Consider the following 14,089-nt stretch of genomic DNA (forward strand, 5'->3'; position numbering starts at 1 on the left):
CAGCCCACCAGCCACCAGGAGAGTAGGACTTTGTCACTAGAAAACCAAGGTGGAAATGCATGCCTTGCATCTTATTTAGTTCGAAGCCTAAATGTTTCTGTCTAGAATGTCTGTTTGTATCTCGAGTCACAAAGAAGCCATTAGTACCAATAATGTGTCATTACGGGGGCGTCAGCACAGACTCTGCAGCTAAGGTTAATTTGAGATGCATAATTTAAAGCAGAACTAAAATCCTTCCATTTCACACTTTAATGACTGAATTCAAATCATTCTTCAAATTTGACACAGTAGCTCTTAAGGGGACACTTGCTTTTTTTTTTTTCTTTTTTTTCCCCAATTTTTAAGTAAAATACAAGCTATCTATTGTAAAGAAGAAAAACCTATGGATCCTCCCTTTGCAATCATTTAAACCTGTTTTCCCCTTCGATTTCTTTTCAGATATTTCATTCTTCTGAAGGCTTCATACTTCACCCATTCATTCTGACATGTCAGAATACACCTGATACAGGCCACTTCTGCAGTTTGAAAAACAAATATGCAGAGTTAATAATTTCACTCATGGTAATCCCAATTATTTTGCCACAATCAGCTGACAACATTGCCTAACTTTAACACACTACATCACTGACGTACCAGTAGTATCTACACAATTCTCAGTCCTTAGCACTGCTACTCTCAGCATCCTGCTAAAACACAGAAGTGACATCATCCTCATTTTTCACACTAGGATTCAAACTGAGGCGAAGACAGAAGGATGCTGTACTTCAACAGCTGCTTTAAGCTGATCCAAGTGTTGACCAAGAGGGGCAATACCATTTTGTCTACCTCTGCTTCCTAGTGTTTCTGACTTCTCCCTTATGGCGGAAACATCATTCCTGATAAACTGAGCAATAACATGGACTCACCTGCCTGAGAACTAGCTTTTCACAAAATAAAAATAAAAATGGAGCAGCTCACACTCAGAGTACTTTAATGACCACAAACTGTACAGTTTAAGAAGTTTGTCCAAGATCATACAGCGGACTTGCAGTGCAGCAAAAAATTGAATTAAAGTCTCCCAAATCCACAGATAATTTGTTTTGTCAGGCAACTTCCCTGACCACATCTGAGAAGACACAGAAAATAATTAAGCAGTATCTCATCACAACATCATGAAGCAGCATGATAGGCAGATAGCCACACTGCTCAAGCAGGGATGCAACAAGTTTCCAGAAAACACATCCTGCCTTTTCCAGTGAATTCCTCAATCAAGCTCACATAATGTTACCAAAATACATAGAAACATACAACCTTTTTTTGTTGTCTGACACTCAGGTCGATTTCGTTCTGAATTTTCAAGAAATCATAGTTCAAGCACACAGACATTCTTTGGAGAACTGCCCTCCATGCTAAAAATGGCAATGGAATTGCACAAGGGAAAAAAAAAAAAAAGAGAGAAAATTCCAAGAAATCTTTGACTCATCCATTGTTATTCATCAGGTTTTTGGAGCACAGAATGGAATGCCATCAAGCTAAAATTGACAGCACTATTTTCTAATCCCTAAGTGATGTCAATCCTTCACAAAGCCACAAGTGCTGAGAAAATTTTCTCTACAAAATTCTAAGAATGACTCTTAAATTTTGTTAGTTTTTGGGGATGAAAAAAAATAGAGCTAAAAGAAGCACTTGAAATTAAACTCCTACGTAGGTATGCTTTTGAATACTGAGAGTATTAGGATTCACAGCTTTGTGCTATCTGTGACTCAGACTTACTGCCACAGGTGTCAAGAGACCTAGTACCCAGTTGGAGCTCTGTAGAAACCTGTTGTATTGGGAGATTTTTTTAAAAAAATTTACTATAGAGTACAAGATTTGCCCTGAAAGACTCAGTACAGACCTTGTAGCTTTTTAGTTGACATATTTTACTGTCCAATTAGCTTTCAGCTAGCAAAACAGATTTTTCTGCTGTTTAATTCTTAAGGTTTTCAGAAAAACATGATGTCAACCAAATATAACATCAGAAGTGGCTTCAATAAAGTTCTGCGAATAACACATCTACACTGGCACGCCAACACACTATTTTTAATTGTAGCTCATTAAAGATGTAATAGGAGAAGAATTATATTCACTTCCACCACTGCTCCGTCAAGGCAGTGAGATAATCATGCTGCTATATCATACAAAAAGGAATGCTCCTGCGTAGTCATTTAGGTAATCTAATTGAAAGGCAGAAAGCAGTGATTCACTCCTTGTTCTATCTGTTACTGCAACATGTTTTTCGCCTATCACAGGGCCCAAGCAGGCACACAGTGATTGGCTGCAAATGCTAGTGAAACAGAGACCTGGAGAACGAAAAAAGGCAAGTCAGTTGAAATGCTGAAGAAAAAAAAAAAAAGAAAGAAAGAAAAAAAGCGATCTGGACTGCAGACGAGGAGCACTTCACAGAGCAGCATGCAAATGCAGGCCTCTAAGGTAATTTAAACCAAATGCAGACTGAAACTGAAGTAGTTTGGTGAGTCAGCACAGTACAAGGACACTAAAATTACACATGAAAAATAGCACAATCCTTTCTGTATAACACACACTATTTTATTCCAAATTTACAGAAAACAAATTAATTGTCTCCTTCGTGCTTTGCCTCCTTCTCCTCTTCTTGGACTCAACCTCTACCTTCCAGAAACAAGCTGCGTGCAGGCTGTGAACTCTGATGTCTAGGACTTTAATTTCCCTTTCACAAAAATTTCATCTCCAGACCATGACAACCTTAATAAACAATCGCTGGCATGAATGCCACTAACTGTATTCCAAGTTACGATTACTTTCCTCTGGAAATAAGAAAAATACTTAAAACCAAAGCTGTGGAGAATCATTACAGGCTCCAACAATGGTAGATGTCTCGCAGATTCTGCCGTCCCAGAGGTTTCAGCCACCTACAGCTCGGTGCAGACCAGGTCTTTAATGCTAAATATGCTTGTGATCAGTCAAAGGAAGGCTAGCCTCATCTCTGCCTCAAACATTTTTAAAGCCATAACCGTTTTTAAACTTACAAAGCTATATTCATCTTCATTTTCATCTCATTCTTGCCTCATACTTTCACAAGAACGTAATTCTGTGAAAGCCACAACAATTGCTTGTTCAATGGAGACTGTCACTCTCTGAAGTGCTTTCTGAGATAGATTTGTATGGACAGACGTGGGTAGAAATGAATAATCCAAAAATATCCACAATAGATAATGAGCAGAGTCTAGAAAAAATACCATGTACTGCAAACGCAGCCCAAGTTGGAATGAATGCCTACAGTAGCAACCGGACAGGAAGAGCAAAATGTTATTGTACATTACTGGCATGCAGCCCGTAATTACAAAAAATACTGCAGTATTCCCCAGTAACAGCAGAAAATATTATCATTTCAAACAAAGCAGCTGCAGCACCCTGTCCGCTGCAACCATGTTCTGGGCACGTAACAGAGCCAGCAAGGAGAGGGCAGCTGGCTGCCGAAGGACTCCCAGCCCGTGGGATGGGACATCTTCACCTCACGTCCACGGCTCCCCTGCACCGGAGCACGGAGACCCCTGCTCGGCAGCAGGGCGCTCCCACATGGGCTCCAGCTGCTGAGCTGTCTGGCAGGGGAAAACAGTTTTTGCAGTCTTGCAAATCCTCCCATTCTAGCTCCTCAGTGCTGTCTTACCCAGCTGCCTCTAACCCTCTACCAATGTTTTTTTAAGAGGAGATTAGCAGGAGGGTCCCAAGCATCGGATGACACGTACTGCCATTACGACCCGTACGATTCCCCTCCTGAGATGGCAAGCAGTCACTCTGCTATACATCACCGAAACAGGAGGCAACGTGCACACAAGTTTACGGGCGACGTTCTTCCCCAGCGCTCTGCCCAAGGACTGCCAGCACAGTCCCACCAGCCACAACCAAGTCAAAATTCAGCCCATCTGCTGACTGGCATGCATGGCACACTAACTGGTAGTTCTAGTTCGTCATTCATAGAAATAACTTCTATAAAATTTGGTTTCTACATGGATCGTGAAAAAAACAAAAACAACTGGCTAAGCAGCCAAACAGTTTCTCGAAGCTTTATGCACTTGCAGAACTAGCATACAGAGGAGAAGAAATGTCTGAACAGTGAGGTAAGCAGAGGAGGAAACACTGTTCAATTGAAAGATACCTAAATTCTAACACGTTTCCTCTACAGGCTGCAAACAGTACAGATTCTCTGGTCCAAACTGCAAAGCCTCAGCTTTGCTTCAGCTACCAGTGCGGCTACAGGTACTCAGCATCTCCCCACAATGCCGCAACTCTAAAGCTATGCTTGAAATATGCAACATCAGCTGTTTAGGCAGCCTCTCTCTGAGATATTTGAATCACCATGAAAACTATTTTCTTACTGCCAACCAGAAAGACGATGCTTTTAGGAGGGAGCAAATTAACTGCCATACCATAATACTTCCCAGTTCACCAGTGCTTCTTGTCTTTCACATACAGCTTTTCTCTGCCAAACACGAAGATGACTATAGCAGGAATATATGCAGTAGGTTGAAAGACTACATTTTTGTATCCTCATAAGCCATTCATTGGTTTATGGATTCAAAGTCCCACAGGGAGTGCTGCAAATCCACATAAAGTCTCTGGGTGCATGACTTGACTCTCTGACGTACGTAACAGATGTGTAAAATAACATGTAACCAAACATCTCTCCAGTAACTGTGCAGCTAGAGACTGAAAAGTCCTAAAATGTCATGTCCAAGGGCAAAGGAGAAGGGGATGGATAAGAACAGAGTCCTGGATCTAGAAAGTAAAGAGAAGTTTGGGCTTCACGAATTTCTTTTTTACAATTTTTTTTTTTTTTTTTACTTTTTTTTTGGGTATCTGTAATTAAGCTGTGGTAATAGCCCTCACAAGAGAGGGCTATGAGGGGTGGGGAGCCCAGCCACTGCGGCCTGGTTTGCTCTGCACCAGACCGATCGACTGTTTCTTGATTTCTGGGAAACTTCAGGGTCCTACCTCCAACACCTCCACTGTGCTCCCAGAAGGGAAGGCCTAAATCAGCAGAAAAACTGCTGTGGACAAAAAGCACATGGCTGTGTAACAGCAGTCACCACAGAGGCCCCTCTCCGCTCCCTGCGCTGATGTGTCCTGGCCCCAGTGACTTGGAGAAGGCGGCGGGTGCGTTTTCGCAGTCAGCTGGAGAAGAGCGGTGGGTGAGGAAAAAGAAGTCAAGAACTTGTTTAAAAGCCCCAGTTTAAAACTTCTGGCGACTCCCATTTTATGGACTAAAATCAGGCTCTAGTAGGAACTGCCTGAACCACTGGCTTTAGCTTGGGACCCTGTCTTTTGCAAAGCTGCTGGTGGGCCTGGAGCCAAGGCCTGGTTCAAGCTCTTATCTAATCCATGCTAAAATGACTTAAACCATGCATCCTTTATAATAAATAGCCTCACAGTGAGGAAGCACAATATTGGCATGTTTCATATTTACATCACCCGTTTGAAAGCCAGTGCACATGGTTTAAAGGAAAGCGCTGGAAATATTACAGCTTTTGAATATTTTGCCTTATGTGGTTTAGAGCCAGCATAGTCAACGGCCGCATCGGCTTCACCCCTTTTTGTGTGACAGGCTCAGAAGCGAAAATCCCAGGTGATGCCCAGCAGTGCTAAACACAACACGTGCACCAGCAGCATCACAGACACGGCCGTGTCCTGCTGAACAGGGGCCCTGGGCTGTGCCACGACACTCGCAGCTCCCTGCAGTGAAGGTCTCCATTCTCTGTCCCCACCACCTCCTCTTCACAAAGGCTTACACACACTTACATAAACAAATGAACAATTCCATTATGTGCCTGGCAGCCCGTGCACTTTCTTTCTGCTGCACAATAGAGGCGCCCCATTGAAAAGATCCATATACAGGGAAAAAATCTAAGCAAGTCTCCAGCAAGCACACATATTATCAAAGCCTCATTTCCACTTAACACAAGTTGCTTTGGGAACAAATGCAGCTGACTTGAGGGGAAAAACACAAACAAACAAACAAACTCTTTTTCCATTAGCTAGGGAAAAAAAAATCGAACTGGTGCCATCTTTGTTGAAGAGCTCCACTAAACTAATGGTTTAGGAGAGCTGAGGAGCATGGACGGGGGACAATTTGCGACTGATCACAGCCATCTGAACATGGCACACTGTCAGCTGAAAGAAGAGCAAATAAAGGCAAAACAAAACAGGCATGTGTTTAATTTGGGCAGGCTCAGTCCCCCATATTTGGTCCCAGAGAAAAGGCAGGAGAAAGTCGGTCCCTCCGCCTGCTCTGCACCCACGTAACTCCCTGGCACGCATCACAGGACCTTCTCTGGGCACGCAGATGGGGACATTATTTCTTCACATGCTGAAAACAAGCATCAAGAAAGGGCAGGAGTAGCAGTACAATTTAATACATCTTAAAATGCATCTCTTGCCACCAAAGAACCTCTCTTTCTTTAATACTCTGCCAACAAGCTCCTCCACTCCCGAACACAACAAAAACTAAACAAGACTCAACAATTTTGTGACTGCAACCGAGAGCTGATCAAATGATTATAAAGGCTACGCAGATGCTGTGAAGATACCTTCCCTTGAACTTCAACATGAGCTTCCTCAGAGAGCAGCAAGAAGGCTGCTGTGAAAGGAAAATCACGCATGTTATCCTGGTCTGACATGAATGAAAAAGACAGGAATAAAAGTGTGGTGACTTGCACACAGCAGAGCTAAGAAGGAATGCTTGCTACTAGAAAAGGGGGACTGAGAGAAAGCAAGGTGGGCTCAGAGATAGCACACATGGTCCGCTGTGGCTCACCCTCCCTCTCTCACCAGCTTAGGCTGGCCACAGTTGCCATCCTGTGCCTGGAAAAGGGTGAGCTCCAGAGAGCAAGTGTTTTCCCACCTGAGCTGCAGGGACAGGAGGAGAGAGGGGAAAAGAAAGGTGGGGAGGGTAAGAACCACAGCTCCTAAATGTCATACTGCAGCAGTTGCAAATATATTTGCATTAATACCTCATTTCATAACTACAAAAATTGCCTCAGACTCCTACTGAAAGAGTCTTGTATTTCTGTTTGGGTTCACAGTCCCTAACGCAAGCACTGCATATAAAAAGGGGTTGTCTACACTGATTTGCAAAAGTTTCTAACTTTTTGGATAAATCAGTACAAATGCCTACAGGACTAGTACAATTTCCCAAGCAATGGCTCTAGTCCACTGACCAGAAAGGAAATATTTAGCTCCCTGCAGAGAGCCTGTTGATTTCAAAAGAAATTTAATAGCTCTATTCCTACAAAGCAAATACAGAGCAATCACCAGGGGCCAGCTATGTTCTCCTCTCTTCTGCAACCTGGTAAGCAACAAATGTCTGCAAATGCCACAAGCCAAAGGGTTTTGATATTCTGCACAGTGGTGAGGCTATATCCTCTGCTTCTTCCATGTTATGTTGGTCCTTTTCACTCTGCGGGTTTCTTACAGCAATTTCGTCTTCTTCAGCACACTCATGGGGCAGAAGGGAATAAATAACTTGAATTTTAATTTTTTTTCTTTTTCTTTTTCTGTTTTCATTTAGGCAACATTTCAGTGGCTGGTTTTACAACTGTAACATTTGCTCTTTACTGAACAAAAACAAAATCAAAAAAAGACTCAGAGGTCATTCTTTTCTAATGAGAGAAATGAAGAAAAAACACAACAAAGACCAGAGGGAAAAGGTGGGCTTTTCATCGCAATTCATAATTAGTTGTCTTTACTAAAGATAGTTAATAACTCAAGACAACACAATTCAGCCTCAGTCAGGGAACTCTTGGTTCTGCTGCTATTCAAACATCCAAGTGCAATATGCAACTCTAGTTATGAAAAGCAACATTATTTTCTTCATACTTTTAACTCAGCTTGTTCAAAGTCACACTGATGAAGCAATTAGGGTGGACATATTATTAAAGCTGGTGGTGAACTTAAAGGCTCTGTTAAGAAGTTTGGTAAGCACCAACAAGGTGCTTAAACATAAAAATGAGAACTATGTATTTAATACAGAAGTATCACTTCAGAATGCTGTAAAATCAGATTACTCATGACATTATCACCAACAGTAAGATATCTGTATATGCATTTTTCTGTCTGTGCATTGTATTTCATTCAGTAGCTTTCTTCTGCAGAGTTTCCATGTTATATAGATGCCAAACATGGAAATACTTAGGCACATGCCTAACTTTCAGGGAGAATAGCCTCATTGATTTAAACAGGGTTCAACCCTGACAAATGTTAGAACAATCGACTGTTTGCAGGATCAGAACTCATGGGGCCCATTTTCAAAAAGATAAGTGCATTATATATTTTGACTGCTGTTTCTGGATTTGCCATTAAACTTCTCTGCTTCCCTCTCTCAGCTGTTTTTATTGCCACAGACAGACATATCATGACACTCTGAGGTAAACAATGAGTAACCTAATTACAAACTAACTGTAACTATGGCAAGACCCTCCAATCACTCACCTCAAACCATATGAGTGTTTCAGGATGCTATTGTAAGTCTCTTTTCTTCTATCCCCTCTCTCACGTGAGATGTTGCAGCCTTTTTATCTGATGTTTTGCTTTAAAACTCTTCCCCGGGCTCCAGGATCTTAAACAAAAACAAACCAAGAAACACTCAGAATGAAAATGTCATTTCAAGTGATTGGTGGGTGGCTCAGGGGAAATCCCTGACCTTTCTCCAATGTATATTTCATTATCTAAAGCAAGTGTGGTAACTCCCCACAGCAGAAGCACTCTCCTGTGGGCTGTACTTAAAAAAAAAAAAAAAAAAAAAAAAAAAAAAAAAAAAAAAAACAGCTATTTAAGACCACTCAAAACCATGTTATTTTTAAAATCTGTACAGTAGCATGCTACAAAGTACTCATTTAACATATGATCTGGTATATAACCAGACTCCACAAAATAATGAAGGAAAAAAGGGAAGAAAGCCCAGAGATGCAAATCATGAAAAAAAATATCATTTTGTAAAGTATCGAACTGTTAGACGGGAGAGCAATCATCGGTTTTATTATTATTATGGTTATTACTAGTAATGTTATTACTACTAATGCTGCGTAGACGTCCAGCTCCCTACATCCAGTTCCTGCGTATGTTTGCAGTATGGGCGTGGGGAAGCAGTGGTCGTGCTGGAGAACCTGCGCAGAGTTTGCACTACACGACCCAGCCTGGCCGAAGAGAGGGAGGAAGGAAGGGAGGAGGAGGAGCGACGAAGCAAATGAGTAAGAGAAACTGGCAGGTCCCTAACACGAGCAATTTTGACATTCTCCACCATCGCCAAAAAAGGTCTGAATGGGTCTGGAGGTGACAGGCGTGCTGCTGTGCTGCACCAGCGTGCTTTCTGCCCCCTGCCCCGCGGATCTGCCCTTCTCCCTCCCTCTCCCGTACCTGCAGTGACACAGCCCAGCAGCTGTAAGCCGCCAAACTGGGCTCTGTCAGCAGGAAAATCCCTTGGCTACGAGCAGCAGACGCTGCCAGCCAGCGCAGAGTTCACTTTCCCTTGGAGAGCGTGCTCCTGCATTTGCATGGCCCCTCTGGATCACAGGCATCCCAGTTATTCCCTCCCCACCATTTTTAGCTCCGCCAACGATATTCAGCCTGGCGCTGCAACAGCCCTGAACGGCAAACCATTCCCGTGGCTACACCTGTGACTATCCTCACTGAAGCCAACAAACTTTCACAACGTGACAAAGAAGAGAGTCTCACCTTGTGTGAATTTAAGCCAAAATGTTGCCTTTTTTTCCCCCCTCAGCTGCGACAGACAGACAGCTCTGAATAATTTTTTCCATTGCTTCTAATTAAGAAATGGAGACATTATCCACAGCCCTCGGTCGTTGTACATACTTCAGAAAATACAAGTTTCCCAAAAGTGGTCAGAAATTCAAAAAGTAAAGCTTTCCTCGTCGCTTCTTATCCCTCCCTGCCCCCAGCAAACAACCCCAAACTCAGAACAAAGACCAATGCACAAAGAAGGGGCAAAGGGGACTTCCCTTAATACCTGCACAGGGGCTGCACCTACTTCACCATTCCACAAAGCTGCTTACATTATGAACAAACCCCAAAATACTCTGTTTAAGTTACCCTGCTGCCCCGCTCCACCGTGTTTCTTCTCGCTTATGTTGTGTTTCTGCTTTCTCCAAGGAGCCTCCTCTCACTCAACATGAGTAAAGGCTGCAGCAGCCGAGCCTACAGACTTGTAGGAAGAGGACAAAGCCCTCTGAAGCTGTGACACAAATCCACCGAAGGCTGGAAGTTCAAAGTGAAACGAGGACAATCTGTCCATGACTCATGCCACCTAGAAACGATTCTTAATTTAAGAAAAAGTGTTAGAAGGATTATTTTATGGAGTGTCACCCCACTGAATCAACCAGCTTCTGCCTCTCGTTTTTTCCCCAATTCAAGTACAGGGTGGCTGGGGACTCTATATTTAAAGATCGAAATCAGTGTAAAATCCTCCTCCTCTCACGTACACACTTACATTTTTAATGTTCTGTTACAGAGACAAATACTCTTGGTTGAGGGACAGATTCCCAGCTACCCTCCAGACTTTTTGCATGACCTACGGGCAAATGATACGTGATGCTTCCTGAAGGGCTGAAATAGCTGTAAATGACACTTGAGCTTCTCCAGCGCCTTTTAAGTACCAGAGTTTGGCTCCAAAAGCACATCATCGCTTAACCCCCATTTTCCTGTGCCTCAGTTTCCCCTTTCTCCACGGTGAAGATAACAGCGCTCCCCCAGCTCAGCGGGTCGCTGCAAGAGACACGACAGCCCTGCTGAATTAGTGGATAACGTGGTAACACGGACAAACTAACAGGTACCTCTTAACTCATCTGAAACTGAAACTTCACGTCCCCAGAAAACGACCCTGTAAGCCAAAACGAGGAGTCGGGCATCAGTCCGTCCCTCTCTGGAGCTGTTTTGCTGGACATTCATTCCGCTCGTACGACTCCCTTCTCCTGGGTGCTGCCGGCGAGCGTGGGGGAGACTGAATGGATTCACTGTAGTCACACAACAGCTTTACAGCTGCTGAGAAAAGGCCTATTGTAGCCCTGCATTTTACTATCTCGAGTAGCATACATTAATTTGCTGTGCAGCTCCCATTACCCATCTGATCTTTACAGAAAAAGGAGCAACAAATCTGGGTTTGCCAAACGGAAAGTGGTTTAAATGTGATGGAAGGTTGTTTTTTTTGTTTTGTTTTTTGTTTTGCTTTTTTTTTAAAAAAAGGGGGTTACATACAGTTTATGCAACCAAGGATAAAACGCTAAAAATTCAGAGTAGCAAAAAAACTTTAAACTGGTCCTGCCCTCCTTTTTTTTTTTTTTTTTTTTTTCTTTTTGCCACATCATGATACTGTGAGCCAAATTTCAAGCTCAGAAGACAGCGGCAGGCCTGCCATGTGCACGTGTGCTCTTCCTGCAGCGACCGGCTGCTCGCGGCTCGCACCTCTGTGCGTTTATGACATTTGATCACATTAACTGAACGCTATTAAAAACAACAGTAAAATCTTAACATGGAACGATTCGGTCGCACACTCGACAGTCAGATGTGATGGACTTTGCAAAAACACGTGCAAGTAGATTTGACAGCCTATTTCTAAATGCCTTGATTTTCCTGCACCGTGCCTCAGCTTGAGGCAGGGAGGAAAGACAGTCCTGCATCAGGCACATTCCTCCCAGCTTCCGACTACTCCACTCTCCCCCTTCTGGAGAAATGGATGCAGCTTCAAGCAAATTAGACGAGTATTTTGTCAGCTCTTTTCATTCTTCTCGGTGCGATAAATGAGGCAGTGCACCGTTATTACAGACTCCAGACTTATTCTGAAGTCCGGATCCCCTTGCCTCCTCCCGCACACATGGCATTGACCCTACCAGCTGCAAAGAAGCTGAATTTGGCCACAGTTCCCTAAAAACAGTGTTGCATCAAACCTACAGCATGCTGTACTGCTACAGTACCCTGGAAATTCAGTGATGATCAATCAGCACATATCTCCCCCAAACATGCTACTTCCCACACAAGCTCTGAGGCCAGACAAAAATCTCAAGGTATTTCCCTCTGCCTCCAGAGCCATAGGAATGCAACAGGTGCTGTGCTGTTCTGCAGCTACAAAGCAGAAATATTTTGCTTTTTAATGCGAGCTGAGACAGACAATCCCCCTTGCTTTGGCAGACAGAGACGTTAAGAAAACCTCTCAAGAGTTGCAACCTGGCAAAATGCCATCAGCGGGACCCCCCTCTCACCCCAGCCTTCCCTCATTTTGCACTTGTGCTTTTCTCAAAGCTCTGCATGGACTGAGCTGATTTTCCATTCCAGTCAACTGGCACATTAATTATTTTAGCATGACTTGACTATGATCAACACCAACCAAAAACCAAGGCAGTGGAAACAAAGAATCGAGAGAAGAAAGAAATTAAACCCCAGGACAAGCTACAGAGAAAGACTCAGCTTATGTTTCCTGTGGATGGGGAGGGGAAGGTGATTCTCCTGGCCACATTTTTGGATTTGGGGTAGGCTGAATATTGGGACAAGCTATGAAGGATGGGGAAACGGCAGCACCAGGCTCATTGCATACTCCCTGTCCCATCAGTGGGAGGATTCTTGTCCCCACATCTGCAGAAAAGGCGATAGAGAGCCATGCTCTCCCGCTTACGCAGAAGGATGTTAGGCCTTCTTTCCACGTCATAATCAGCCTTGCCTCCCCACACACTGACCTCAGACTCTCCTGGGCACCTTTGTAAGTACCTCATTATCCCAGGATCTGAGTACAGCACCAACATTTGGGAGAAACGCATCTGAGGCTCATCCTGCCACAAGCGGACCTGCTGTACAACCACCTGCGCTCTCTGAGGTGCAAACCTCCTCCTCTCACTTCTTCTGAAAGCAAAAAGTGCCAAGATACGAACACCTGAACACCACCTGCTCGCACCCTCGCAGGATGACCTGGCCTGGAAAGTAGTATCTTTTGTAAAACTTCAGTGCTCTGTCCCCAAAAAGCAACAAGTTAGTGTCTCTCTCTGCTAAACACCACGTATAGTTTCGAAAGAGATGTTAAGAAAATGAAGTATGACATGATCTGCAGTATCCAGGTACATTCTGAGCTCTTCAAATTCAAGGGCTGTAGAACAAAGTAGAAACACGTTCTTTGGGAGAGATGAATCTGGTATTTTTCCTACTATTTCTGCTTTACTTACACCAGCTCGCCTACCTTATAGCTATACGAGGTTGGATTTTGAGACGCGTTCATTTGCTGGTACATATGGAGATTACACAATCCATATTCCGTATACATTTAAATATCTCCAGTGCCACAGAGAAAACAGGATGCTTCAGTAGAAACCTGTGGCGACCTTTGTTGCAGGAAACTTTGGAGGTTTGACCACAAGCTTTTTTTAGAACAGAAATTTGACTAAGCCACAACCAGCTCAGCACCACTGTAGTTAACAAATGGTCTCACATTTTAAGATTAGCAAGACTATGCTGGCAGCCTGGCCAGCAAATAAAATCTTCCAGGCAAAGAACAAATGTTGTCCTCTGCCTGGGTTAAGTGAGTTGGTTGGCTACAAAGCATGGTTGGCTATTGCAGCCAAATCTACTCTTTTAATCAAGGAGAGACAAGACGCTGAAATAGATGAAGCTTTTACATAAGCCTACTTGCCCAGGCTTTTTTTTTTTCCTTTCCTTAAAGCACTGTGCTACTGCCTCTGTCATCTCTACTTCTACTTCCTTTTCTTCAGCACAAATCGTAATACGAGTACTTCAATAAATTACAGGTTTGGTAGTAAGCTCTTAGGGCTGCCAACTGTCAGATCCAGAAAGCAGGACTGTCACATCTGCCAGACTGGCTCTCACACCTACTCTCTAAGGTAACATCATATATTTTTCAAAGTCATGCTAGCAATAATATGACATTACATCTCACCACACCATATGTTCCTTCCCTGCCTCAGGACACACACCAAAAAGAGCCTACACACCTTTAAATTACGGATGCCTAGCCAGTGTCCTATAATGACTGATAACCTCAGTTCAGTGCAGGATCTGAGCACGCTCTTGCATTTAAGGATGT

At 43.4% G+C, this 14,089-nt stretch overlaps 1 protein-coding gene across 25 annotated transcripts in view; it reads right to left on the bottom strand.

Annotated features, from left to right (window-relative positions):
• ATXN1 (ataxin 1) overlaps positions 1-14,089 on the bottom strand; it is a 214,620-nt gene that overhangs the window by 145,173 nt on the left and 55,358 nt on the right. For 19 of the 25 annotated variants that reach the window (XM_040546413.1, XM_040546404.1, XM_040546414.1 and 16 more), the window contains one exon: positions 8,485-8,611. The exons of 5 other annotated variants lie outside the window; for them this stretch is intronic. The gene's annotated coding sequence lies outside the window, so the exon portion shown is untranslated. Of the gene's footprint in view, positions 1-8,484; positions 8,612-10,101; positions 10,247-14,089 lie in introns of those variants that run through there. One more of the 25 variants, XM_040546426.1, reaches the window with a different exon arrangement.

The sequence above is a fragment of the Cygnus olor genome, chromosome 2 (assembly GCF_009769625.2).
Source record: "Cygnus olor isolate bCygOlo1 chromosome 2, bCygOlo1.pri.v2, whole genome shotgun sequence".
Taxonomy (NCBI): Eukaryota; Metazoa; Chordata; class Aves; order Anseriformes; family Anatidae; genus Cygnus; species Cygnus olor.